This window comes from Castanea sativa, chromosome 6, assembly GCF_040712315.1.
Source record: "Castanea sativa cultivar Marrone di Chiusa Pesio chromosome 6, ASM4071231v1".
Lineage (NCBI taxonomy): Eukaryota > Viridiplantae > Streptophyta > Magnoliopsida > Fagales > Fagaceae > Castanea > Castanea sativa.
In genome coordinates, this window is record NC_134018.1 from 11,835,979 (window position 1) to 11,847,345 (window position 11,367).

Sequence of the window (11,367 nt, forward strand, 5' to 3'; positions counted from 1 at the left end):
AAACCAAACAACAACAAAAATAGCCATGATAAAAGCCTAACAATACAAATATATATCTTAAATATTTTTTACTTCTTATAAAAAGAAAATTAAAAAAAAGCCTAGCATATATACCCTAACTTGTTACATCATATGCATATACAAACCCCACATTAACATATATACTCAATCATTACCATTTGTTTCTAAACCAAAAAAAAAATTCATTAATCATACTCAAATTAAAAAAAAAAAAAAAAAAAACTAAATGCACAAATATTCAAATCATTCTATAAAAAATATAAAGAAAAATTACAAACCAAACAAAAAAACTAATGATACATACCCATAAAAAACCTAACATTACATATATGTAACTAACAACTACCCATAAAAAAACCCTAACATTACATATATATAACTAACAACTATTCAAAAAAAAAAAAAAACTAACAACTAGAGAGAGTGTATAAAAACCTTACTTGACATGAGAATGTGTAAATGGAGGGTGAGTTTGATTTGAAGTTTTCTATGAGAGTGAGAGAGAAAGAGTGAGACAGGAAGAGAGAGCTGCTGGGTTTTTAGGTGTGGCAAACGGCAAAACCCAGAAAATAGGTATGTTATGATAAAAAGAAGCTGCCCTAACCACGTGGAAGAAAGGGGACCAACTATTGAAAATCGAGTCTCTGAGACTCGATTTTCCTTTTTGAAAACCGAGTCTATGAGACTCGATATCTACTTGGAGTTCCCGTTCATCCAACTGGCAGCATATAATAGTATTTAATTCTTCGCATATAAATCGACTCTCTAAAAGTCGATTTCCAGGTGGCCGCCACATGGAAAAGCGCCATATCAGATCTGATCAACCCACGAAAATCGACTATCTAAGAGACGATTTATAGGCTTAAAATCGACTCTCTAAGAGTCGAGATGTTAGTATAACATATACTTCCAAACAAGTGCCTACTAACTATATTCTTCAACAGTTATGGCTAATGGGCCATTTTCTCCAGCTCTCTCTCACTTTGTTCTCTTTATCCCTCTTATCTACCTCTTTATAGCTCTCAACTTTTGGTGGATAGTGGTAGTTTGGAGTTAAGCTGTAATGCCCCCAGTTTAAGAAAAAGAAAAAATACATGGTCAAATTTTTGGACCCCACATGCCCCACCTACCCCTTCATCCCCCACCGCTCATTCTCACAAATATCTTCTCTCTTGGCCAACCATATCTCTTCCTCTCATTTGTTTTCTCTCTTGTCTTCTCACTTAAACACACACACCCCTCTCTCACACTCCCTCACTCTCCCACAGGACCCACTCCACACCACCATATTCACCATCATTTTTCTGGCAAGATCACCGAAAAATCTTTAGGAATCTTTAAGCATTTTCATCCCTTTTATTTGAGGTAAAGATTTCTAATCTTTTGGTGGGTTTTATGCATTTGACTGAGGTTATTTTAATCTAATCTTTGATAATGATATTCATATGTTTGAAAGTAATATTTATGTGTTTATATGTATTGGTTTTGTCTTGGTGGATTTATTTGATGAGCGGGTTTATAGTTTTTATAATGGTGGCTATCTAAGTGGTGAAGATTTGAGAGTTTTTGGCTTTTTAATGTGAAACAGATGGTGAATATAATTTTTATTGATTATTTGGAGCTAGTTAAAAATTCAAATTGTTTGTTTTGGAGGAGATTATGATTTTTGATATTATGGGTCTCTTGTTGATGTGGTGTAAATATTGTGAAAAGTACTTATAATATGTTGAGGTTTTGATGTTAGAGATAATACCTTGAATGATTTATGAGTATAAATTGGAGTTTATGCCTTGTAAATTAATTTTTTGAGAAACTTTGGAAATGGAATACATTATTGATGAGGTTAAATACTAGGCTTGCCTAATCAATTGCTTATTTGGCAATCCCTAATTTGTAGCTAGAGAAAATTTCAAGTTTTATGCTTATTATGATAGGTTTGCTTGATATTTTTTAGGTTCTAACTAATCTCCTTTGGAGTTTGGAGAATTAGGTTTTTTGCGAGTTACAAGGTAAGTAGTTTTTTAATGGAATTTTTGGAAAATTACCATATTGCATAAACATTGTTTTTGAGTCAAACACATTTTTAAAAATTATTTGTGAAACTATGTTTTCTTAAAAAGTGCTGTGTTGCGACCCTACTATATATGAAAGCACATCATGTTTAATATTGCATATGGAAAAATGCATGAATATTTGGCATGGAAAAGAAAAGCATATTTGAACTCCCGTGATAATGGATTTCAAGGTTTGTGATATTATTTAGAAATACTAAAGATGTTTTATCTTAACTTGTATTATTTGGAAAATTGATAGAAAATCTTTTTGGACAAAGAATGAAGTTGAAATCTTTACAAACTTTATGAAAGTTTTGATTGTTCAAGGTTTTTTTGAAATTACCTAGATATAAACTATGTGTTTCAAAGTACATATAATTTGTTAGTGTGGTATAAACTGTCTATGTGTTTCAAACTACCTGGATATAAACGGTCTATGTGTTAGTGTGATATATTTCTAATAATTTATCTATGTTGGATTTTATGGCTTTGGAATTATATTTTTAGTACTCACAGATTATAGTATATAGTTTTACGGTATTCATTTTGAGAAATTTTGGGTTTCATTATTTAATCATTTTTGTCATATTATTATTGAAAATGATCTTGCAGTGTTCAATTAGAAATTTCCTAAATTAAAACATGCTTTGTAAACTGTTCATCATCATGAAACTTGCATTTCCCCCACCCCCATTAATTATGCTACTTACTGAGTTTTGTCTCATACCCATTCTTTTACAAACTTTTTGAAAGTAGGCAATGATAATTTTGAGACAAGTTTTTGTGGCTAGCGGTAATTAGACTAACTACTGATGGATACTGAACTTTTGTGATGGAGATATTTACATAATGTATATCCTAGAGTTGGCTTGACTCATTCTTTTGTATCTAATAGTGGTTATAACTTTTATTTTTACTGATGGGACAAGTTAATGATGTGTAATTATTTATTCAGACCTCCATTCTTTTGTGGTTAATGGTCCTTGTAATTATTGCATAGAGTTCTGACTTACTTTTAAAGTATCTTTAATGAAATTATTATGAATATTCTTGGTTTTAGTACTTGGTATAGATCATTTGGATTTATTTGTCAAAAAGAAAAAATCTACAAGCACTTTTGAGATGTTTTTCTCATACTTTGCGCACTTTTGGGTTCAGAGAGTGACATAAGCGACAGTGGGAGTCACAACTGAGAGCATCAAGAGTCAGTTTGGTGGCAACGCAAAACTAAACAAGGAGGTCCTTCTGCTAGGTTTGGGTTGGATTTCTTTGGAGTTTGCGGATATGTGTTGAATGAATATGGGTTAGGTGCTGTGTGATTAATGGGTTGCCAATGACTTTTTTTTTTTTCTTTTTGCTTTTTTCTTTTTCCTTTTTTGTATTGTTAGAAAATGGTTGCAGAAAATTAAATCAATATGTGTTATGGATTTCTGGAGTGGGTCTTTCCAATGGGATGTCGGAATTAATATGACGTGGGCTTTTTTTAACCCTTGGATTGTTTGTCTGCTACATGTTAGGCATTTAAATTAAAATGAGAGAGTTTTAAATGGGAGGGGATCCGGACCCATGTGTGAGTATCTCCATCCACTGTCATATTGATATATCAAGTCATGTGGCCTTCTTCTTCTTCTTGTTTTGTCTCTATTTCCTTGTCTTCTTTTTATTAAACTTTATAACTGTTCTTGTTTTTTCCACCCAAAGTAAATGATGAAAATAAATGGGAATGAAACTGCAAAGTTGAATTCAACTTTTCAAATTCTTAATTTACTGTGAACAATGTAAATAGATAAAATGAACTTATTTAACTTTTAATTTTATCTTTTTGTGTGACATCATTAAGCATTTTAACTTTTCTTGTTTTGTCCTCCTAGTGTGAATGATGTAAATCAATGTTATGAGGTCGGTCTCATCCCAGCCAATACTTGGAACCCCCTTATTCCACCTTGGCTCAAATTTCAGGGCCAAATCGGCCCAATACCATCATTTTTAAAAATATTTAGGCAGAAAACACTGTTTCGGAACTAATTGGGAATGTACCACTTTTTCAAGTACTCGAGTTTGGAGAACTCGAGTACTGGATGTTACACCTCCACCGTGGCATGCCAGCGTGGAATATCTATTTTTTTTTTAAAAAAAATTCACCTAGTACTCGAGTTCAAGAGACTCGAGTTCTGTACGATATGTTACCTGAGTTTAGAGAACTCGGGTACCAATCTGGATTGTACACCGCCATGGGATGGAATAATCCAGACTGATACTCGAGCTCAAGAGACTCGAGTACTTTGAATGGTGCCCGAGTTTTTTAAACACGAGTACTAATCTGGATTCCCACACAATCCAGACTGGTTCAAAATTGCATATCCAGACTGGTACTCGAGTTTATTAAACTCGAGTAACTTGAAGAGTACCCGAGTTCTTGAAACTCGAGTACTAATCTGGATTTTCCCAAATTTGCCCAGTAAGCTCCTGCTCCTTTATATTCTCATTATTTGCACCTGGCATTTTCTGCTTTTGGCACCAGTAAGGAATGTAACTATGAACAACCGATTTGATATCTATCACAAATGAAAAAACTAAAATTTAAACTTCTCAACAAGTGCGGGCATTTGAATGCCATGTCGAACAAAAGAGAGAAATTTCACGGCAATTACATTACAAAAGGAATGAGCCCATTCAAACAATAACATAATTACACAACACTCAAAATAAGTAACCACTCTTACACAACATTCAAACAATTCTTTAAGATTGTAAGGTCCTGTGACATTGAGAGTTCCACTCCACATTTGCTGCCGAATTCTTTGGTAGGCCTTTTCGGAAAGATGACCGGTGTCAACTAACAAATATTCACTAGCATTCTCACATAATTCATACTCTTTAGCTCGATCTCTTCCCTCCACGACTATTTATTCCTTTGTATGGACCAATTCCACAACATGCAATATTCCCTTCCTTGAAACCTTCACAACATGATTATAATGCTATGAGTTAATGACATAATATAGAAGGATGCCACGGTTCAAACTTAGCGTACCTAGTGTACGAGACCACCACTCACCGAGGCCTCGTTCCGCTTAGGGCATGTTCTTCTGTTATGCCCCTCTTGGTCACACAACCCGCATTGCACCTTCCTCCCCCCCTCCTTCCATGGTGTGGTTCTAGGCCGATTCCCGCCCTCGTCCATCTCATTCCTGATTTGTGTTGAGACAGGGCGACCTTTCTCTCGAATCAATTGGGGGTTAGGGAGGACCCTTCGAGTTTCTTTAGGATCTGGCCATGATAATCTATCTTTCAAGACAGGGAAAACGGGAGCATAGCTCCGAAACAATGCGTCCACGCTATAGCATTGGTCAATGTACTGCTCTGCATCATGTCAATACCTAATACAAACTGCAATGACATGTGAATATGGTATCTTATACAATTTCCATTTCTGACATGTGCAAGTTCTATGCAACAAATTAACTCCATGTGTGTGATCCCCATGTCCAGCAGTCCCTGGATTATGCGGTGTATCTACTTGATATGACTGTTGTTGCGCACTCAATCTTGTCACCCTTAGATGCTCTGCATTCTCCTTATTTATAATGAAGATATCCAAGGCAAATTTACACCATTTTTTCCCCGAATTCAAGCTTGCTCTATGCTCTTATTGCGACGATCATCGAAATAAGCATTCAGTTTGAACCATGTGTATTTCACCATTGCTGTAATGGGCAGGCTACGAGCACCCTTTAGAACACCATTGAAGCACTCGGAGACGTTTGTAGTCATCGTCCCATAACGGTAACCCTCGTCAAAAGTTAGAGCCCATTTCTCTTTGGGCACATCCTTCAGATATTGGTGCGCATCCCGGTTCACATTCTCAATTAAATCGAAGGTGGCATTGAACTTTCGCTCCTGGGTTGCACTTGCTGCCCTCCATACTAGGTTCTTTAAAGTTTCATTGTTCCATCTAGTGTTCACGTTACTCGAGTACCAATCTGGATATGCAATTTTGTACCAGTCTGGATTGTCTGGTAAGAAGCGATGGGAATCCAGATTAGTACTCGCGTTTGAAAAACTCGGGTACCAGATTTGCCAGTACTCGAGTTTTTCAAACTCGAGTACTTGGTGAATTTTTTTAAAAATAGATATTCCACGCTGGCATGCCACGGTGGAGGTGTAAAATCGAGTACTCGAGTTCACCAAACTCGAGTACTTGAAAAAGTGCTACATCCCCAATTAGTTCCGAAACAGTGTTTTCTGCCTAAATATTTTTAAAAATGGTGGTATTGGGCCGATTTGGCTCAAATTTCAGTGCATTCTAGGTATTTCAGCCCATTTCTATGAATTGCAGCCCAAATGTATATACACCTCATTTTGTACTCAATTAATAAAATGAAAGCTTTTAAAGTATAGACAAATTGTATAAGCTTTTTAATTAAATATTTAACTAAATTCTTTTAAAAAAATATTTATCAACCAAGTGATTGGCATCAATTTTTTTTTATCCCATTTCCTCCCCTATTTTTTCAATTGGTTCTCCTTCTTTTCTTTGTTTTCTTTATATTTTGAAATGATATATTGTGTTACAAATTATTATTATTTGATTTTGAATGGATACTATATGTGTATATATATATATATATATATATATATATAAATAGTGGTAGTTTTGAAATGGAACACTAGAATACACCGGTAATAAAATATTTCATTCTAATGAACAAAATCAATACGGTCACTAGAATGGAATTCATAGCTTTGATATAAATAAACATGAATGAAACAAAAAAGTTGAATTCTAACTATTCAAACACTTTGTTTACTGTGAAAAATGCAAATAGATAGGAATGAACTTATTTAACTTTTAAATTATGTCTTTTATTGTAAGTATCTCCACCCACCATCATATTGATATATCAGGTCATATTGTGGGTATCTTCACCCACCATCTTTACCTTTTCATGTATTGCCCATCTAATGTGAATGATGTAAATAAATGGGAGGGAAACTAAGAAGTTGAATTCAACTTCTCAAACTCTTCTTTTAGTGTGAATGATGTAAATAGATGGTAATAAAATTTATTTAAGTATTAAATCTAGTCTTTTAGTGTGAGTTTTTTCCACCACTCACCATATGGTTAGATCAGGTTTCATGACCTCCTTTTTCTACTTCTCCTTGTCGTATCCCTATTTCTCTGTCTTCTTTTTATTAAGCTTTTTAATTGTTCTTGTTGCGTGATGTGAATGATGTAAATAAATGGGAAAGAAATTGAAAAGTTGAGTTCAACTTTTCAAACTCTTCATTTGTTGTGAATGATGTAAATAAATAGGAATGAACTTGTTCAACTTTTAAATTTTGTCTTTTAGTGTATCTCCACTCATAATCATATATATTGATATATCAAGTCATTTAGCTTTTTTATTCTTTTTCTCGTCTTGTCTCTATTTCTCTATCTTCTTTTTATTAAGGTATTTTTTAACTTTTATTTTTAATTTAAATTTTGTCATCTTGATATGAATCATGTAAACAAATGAGAAGGAAACTAAAAAGTTGAATTCAACCTCTAATACAATATTGACTCCCTTTGCTATGTATGCACAACTTAATTGACAGTCTTATTGTGTTTTATGATTTTGATTTGTTTGGATTTGTTTGGATCTATGTGGAGGAAAGAAGTAGTAAAGCTTTTAGAATGAGTAGGTGCAAAGAGAGTAAATGTGAAAAACATGCATACAGGTAGCTTTCTATCAAAGAGTATTTTATAAATTCATGCTTTACCCGCTTAACAAAATTTATACAGGCCAGGGCATATGCAAGGGCAATTAAGGCAACCCATTTCTTCTCAAGTTCAACCTACAACGTCAATGTGAACAAGATTTTCAAATTCAAGAATTTATGGCCAAGCTCTTCAACTTGACATGGACGGTAGAAAGAGAAGGCAAGAGCAGGAGCAAGGATTATACGATTTGAACCTTTTTTTTTTTTTTTTTTTTTGAGAATGAATACGATTTGAACTTAATCCACAATAAAAAAGCCCTTGATCATTACATTTTTACCATTCTTTTTTGATAAAAAATATATTTTTACTATTCTAAATGTCTCACACTCTCAATAAATACACACAAGATACTATTTATAAAGTGTGAATATTAAGAAGCAACATTATTCAAAATAATATAAGACGTATGGAGTATGGATATTGAAAGTGTTAAGACAATAACTTTTTAAAACAATTTTTCTTCTTTTTAGGGTATATTACTTATATCTTTCATTAGCAAATAAGTATGACTATGCTGGGAGGTGCAAGCATTTGGAATGGAAGAACATAACTATGATTCTTTGCCACAAAAAAAAAAAAAAAAAAAAAGAACAATGTAAAACCTAAAACCTCCATGTCATAGTTTGACTGTAGAGAAGTTTCCAAATTTATAAACAGCAACGTTCTTTTGGCGAGAACAAAGTATCTATTAATCAATTTCCACTGTCAATGGGAATTGAACATAACAGGATCAGTCACGTTCTCTTTCCCTAAGCATTCCTTCCACACTTTCATTAAACTGTAATTGGAAATTCAGGAAACAAACACATTCATGATCAGGCAACCTGATCATATAACACCTGGAGAGGCAAATGAACATACAAATGCACACACACAGAGAGGAAAATGCTCCCGTTATTCGTATAAAGCTGACCAAATAAAATAAGGCAACCAAATTGAATAGACTAAGAGCTGTTCACATATTTAAATATCTAATAGCCAATAGTAGAAGCATAGTATATATATTCTTAAAGACAGCAACAAAAATGATGAGTTTCACAGCAGTTTCCCGACATATATATTACATTAGTTTCTTGGTTCATTCCAATTCCTCATATATGTGCTATATATAAACTAAGAGCTGTTCATTTAAATATTTAACAGCCAATAGTAGCAGCATATATATATAGTATATTCTAATTTAATGAGAAATACTATAAACACAATATTTTTCATAACTGTTGACATGAAGTATTGTGATTGGAGCATAACATCATTTCCAAAAAACACCACTTTTATATGCACAAATCATAATACCCCATGTCAAAAGTTATGTAAAAAGTTATAAAAAAATGTTGTGTCCAGACTTATTATGATTTAGTTGATTGATATCTGCAGAATTGGTGAGGCTCTTGGGAATTCCAGCATCGCCTTAGCTATTTCTCGGTATCGGTTCTCATTTCCACCATTATCACCCTCTTCCTTTGAAACAGTAACATCCACGCGTTCCAAGACACGGCCATAGATAATCATGTGGGCTAGCAAGCTCAGTTCATGCATTGTCCCCTTAAAGCCTTTTGCCTTCACCACCTTAAGACTTTCTTTAACACACTTGTATTTGATGGAGCGCTCAAGCCAGAACCTATTAAAGTTTACCCTCACTGGAGGGCGGTAACCCTAAAACAAAGGAATAATATATGTCAAGATTTAAGTTCAAGGCCAAAAATGTATGTATATGCATGTCTATGTATTTGTACATTCTTATTGATACTCACACCAAAAATTCTTCTCGGGCCTATGTCCAATGTAAGAGTCTCTAGATAAGGAGAACTGTTCAAGAGGAATCCGATTCCAATGAATTCAAATGGATGCACAGAAGTCTTCAATGTCAAGTGTTTTATCCTCATGTCAAACCCCATTCGCACTGGTTCATCTCCAAGGGGAAGAAACTACAACAGTAAACGTACACATTGAAAATGAGTGCTAGTCAATCAACTTTTACATGAACCTCTACCATGTAACCTAGTTGAAATACTATGTAGCATAGTAGCTACCATTTTTATTTTTTTCTGATGTAGAAACAAAAGAACAAAAATTCCATAAGAGAGATATCATCCAAACAAGATGCAAGAAATTGAAAAATAAAAAGTAATACTAGAAATTATTGGAGTACATAACAAAATCGCGTGAAATTTTGTGACATAGAAGGAATCATTGTGAAGATCACAATAATAGAAACACATCGCCTTACTACAATGACCTACATTGCATCTCAAGAAAATTTCTTTGGTTAGGCTTTCGATTAGTCATATTTGCTATTTATGATCATTTTAGATATCATCCAAACAAGATACAAGAAATTGAAAAATAAAAAGTAATACTAGAAATTATTGGAGTCCATAACAAAATTGCGTGAAATTTTGTGACATAGAAGGAATCATTGTGAAGATCACAATAATAGAAACACATCGCCTTACTACAATGACCTACATTGCATCTCAAGAAAATTTCTTTGGTTAGGCTTTCGATTAGTCATATTTGCTATTTGTGATCATTTTAGATATCATCCAAACAAGATGCAAGAAATTGAAAAATAAAAAGTAATACTAGAAATTATTGGAGTACATAACAAAATCTCGTGAAATTTTGTGACATAGAAGGAATCATTGTGAAGATCACAATAATAGAAACGCATCGCCTTACTACAATGACCTACATTGCATCTCAAGAAATTTTCTTTGGTTAGGCTTTCGATTAGTCATATTTGCTATTTATGATCATTTTACTATTTGTTATAGTTGTTAATTTAAAAGTCATAATTAGGTCCCATTTGTTCTCAAAATTTCCTTTGTTGTTGATTTCCCCTATTTTCAAGCCTAATTGTCCTTAATACAAATTAGAGTTTGGCAAAGATCTACTAGCTGCCACAAAGATTTGTTTAGTGTTTATATTATGAGTTGTGACCTCCTAGTAAATTTGGAATTTGATCAATAATAATTTTAGAGATGTTTCTTCCTTTTATTTTTGATAGATTCCAAGAACTCTTCTTATGGATTTAAGAAACCACTTTTGGATTCAACAATTACTTTCTAAGAGAGACATGTTCGATTTCTTGAGACTCTTAATTTGCATCAGTTTAGTTTTAGAAACTTTTTTAAAAGATGATTGCCACTGCCACGTACTCAATAGTAAGTTTAGTAATTATTATCTTTAATTTGGGGTATGTGATCATTTGCGTTGTCTATCTTTAATGTTTTGGAAAGGTTTACTCCTTTTTTTTTTTTTTTGGTAGATTCCAAGAACCTTTCTTATGGATTCAAGAAACCACTTGTAGATTCAACGGTTACTTTTTTTAAGAGAAACATGTTCGGTTTCTTGAGACATTCGATTTACTTCAATTTAGTGTTAGAAACTTTGTTAAAACAAAAGGCCACATACTCAATTGTAACTTTTGCAATTATTATCTTTATTTCAGGGCACGTGATCATTATCTCTCTCTCTCTCTCCCTCTCTCTCTCTCTCTCTCTCTTTCTCTCTTTTTCTTTC

At 33.4% G+C, this 11,367-nt stretch overlaps 1 long non-coding RNA gene across 1 annotated transcript; it reads left to right on the top strand.

Moving 5' to 3' along the window:
- Window positions 1–1,240: 1,240 nt before the first annotated feature.
- On the top strand, window positions 1,241–3,699 carry LOC142641519 (uncharacterized). Its single transcript, XR_012845419.1, has 2 exons — window positions 1,241–1,386; window positions 3,234–3,699. It is a non-coding gene; the product is annotated as an uncharacterized LOC142641519 (long non-coding RNA).
- The last annotated feature ends 7,668 nt before the right edge of the window (window positions 3,700–11,367 follow it).